Genomic DNA, 2,500 nt, shown 5'->3' with positions numbered 1-2,500 from the left:
TCCCTGTTCTTTATCCATCTGGTTTTACCTCTCCTCCTGTCTATCTCTATCTCTCTCTCCGTTTCCCTGTATCTCTCCATCTCTCCTCTCCTCTCCTCCAGCAGTGGGAGAGAATAGAGAGGCCATTTTTTTCTGTCCTTCCTTTTCTCTTTTCCTTTTTCTGTGGGAGTCCATAATGGGAGTCCACATTCCTGCTGGTCAGTGAAGAGAGCCCCCCTGGAGGAGGGAGAGATCCAGGAGAGAGGGGGGGGGGGGGGTCCCTGGCCTGTCCTGTCCCCCCGCCCTGAGTGACCTGTTGTGGGGGGGGGGGGGGGGGGGGGGGGGGGGGTGGCAGGAGGAGAGGTGCTGGGCCCTAGTGTCTTATCTCTGGATCTCTTCCCACCTTCAGGGATGACTGGGTCTGCACTCACCCTACAGAGAGAGACGGGGGAGGAGAGGGAGAGAGAGGGACACACACACACACACACACACACACACACACACACACACACACACACACACACACACACACACACACACACACACACACACACACACACACACACACACATACACACACACACACACACACACACACACACACACACACACACACACACACACACACACACACACACACAGAAAGAGATGGAGAGGAGAGAGAGAAAAGAAGAGGTGGACAGAGAGAGAGAGAAGATAAGGGAAAGGTGGACAGAGAGAGTGGAAAAGGAGAGGAGAGGTGGACAGAGAGAGAGGGAGAGAGAAAAGAAGAAGAGTTTGACAGACAGAGAAGAGAAAGGTGGACAGAGAGAATGGAAGAGGAGGGAAAGGTGGACAGAGAGAGAGGGAGAGAGAGGAGGTGGACAAAGAGACATCACAAATGGGGAAGATGGAGAGACTAACAGGGAAAGAGGAGAAGAGAAGAGAGAGGTGCAGAGGGGAGAGGGGGGAGGAAAAAAAGGAGTGAAGGGATGTGTAACCATGCCAACCACGCCCTGTCTTCACTCGAAAGGCGTCTCGCTCGATTCGCCCTGAGGGTGTGGGCGACGCCCATTCCAGTGGCGTCTGACCAATCACCTGTCTGAGGGAGGATCACAGGGAGGCCTCACCCTCCAGACGGCAACGCAGGGTCCTGTTCCCCCTTTGATATCTGAGAGGAGTTCACACACACACACACACACACACACACTTACATTCTCTACATACAGTTTTACAGTCTGTTTCTCTCTCTCTCTCACTCATTAACTCATTCAGTCACTCACTCACTCACTCACTCACTCACTCACTCACTCACTCACTCACTCACTCACTCACTCACTCACCTCACACACACACACACACACACACACACACCACACACACACACACACACACACACACACACACACGCACACTTACATTCTCAAACGGACTCAATCTCTCTGTCTTTCAATCACACACACTCACACACACACATTCACACAGCTCACATTGAGTCTCTCTCTCCCAGACATACACAGACACACACACAAACACACACACACTGGCATTCTCTAACAGACACAATCTCTCTCTCTCTCTCTCTCTCTCTCTCTCTCTCTCTCTCTCTCTCTCTCTCTCTCTCTCTCTCCTCTGTCTCACTCACACACACACACATTTGTACAGCTCACTTTGAGTCTCTCTCTCCCAGACACACACACACACACACACACACACACACACACACACACACACACACACAGCAGTAGCTGCAGCAGCAGGCTGTGAGAGTGGTAACTCCACACCTTGTCCATTCATCCCTGATTGACAGTGCAATGTAAACACAACACATGCAGGCTTTTAGCTGGCAGGAACTCCCTTCTCAGGATACACCCTCTCAGAACACACACACACACACACACACACACACACACACACACACACTCCCATGCACAGGAAGAGACGGACGACTGCCCACCGAGTGAGTGGAGAGGTGTGGGGTAAAGGTTACAGCGGTGGCAGGGCTAAAGATGAAGAGGATAATGGACTGTGTGTGTGTGTGTGTGTGTGTGTGTGTGTGTGTGTGTGTGTGTGTGTGTGTGTGTGTGTGTGTGTGTGTGTGTGTGTTGTGTGTGTGTGTGTGTGTGTGTGTGTGTGTGTGTGTGTGTGTGTGTGTGTGTTGGGGGAACATGGATTTAATTTGCTTACATGTACAGGAAGTTTGTTTACAGTGTTTGAAGGTGTAATTTGTGTGTGCGTGTGTGTTTCTTTATGTGTTTCTGTGTAGTTTCTTGGATTGGTGATTGTGTGTGTGTGTGTGTGTGTGTGTGTGTGTGTTTGCATTAGATGAAGAGTGTTAAATGAACTGACCCCAGGACATCTGAGAGAGGAGAGGAGATGAGGAGGCCACAGCTCTTATTTATTCATACACACACACACACACACACACACACACACACACACACACACACACACACACACCACCAGCCTCACACTTCCTCCACTCCTGACCAGGGCCCATTTAACTCCTGGTGTGTGAACCCATCATGACCACTACTCACTT

At 50.9% G+C, this 2,500-nt stretch overlaps 1 protein-coding gene across 1 annotated transcript in view; it reads left to right on the top strand.

Moving 5' to 3' along the window:
- Positions 1-2,500, top strand: part of abcb6b (ATP-binding cassette, sub-family B (MDR/TAP), member 6b) — a 100,789-nt gene that overhangs the window by 65,728 nt on the left and 32,561 nt on the right. The gene's annotated exons all lie outside the window — the stretch shown is intronic.

This window comes from Sardina pilchardus, chromosome 4 (assembly GCF_963854185.1).
Source record: "Sardina pilchardus chromosome 4, fSarPil1.1, whole genome shotgun sequence".
Lineage (NCBI taxonomy): Eukaryota > Metazoa > Chordata > Actinopteri > Clupeiformes > Clupeidae > Sardina > Sardina pilchardus.
The sequence above is the reverse complement of the archived record's forward strand: the minus strand, read 5'-3'. Positions and strand labels throughout refer to the sequence as shown.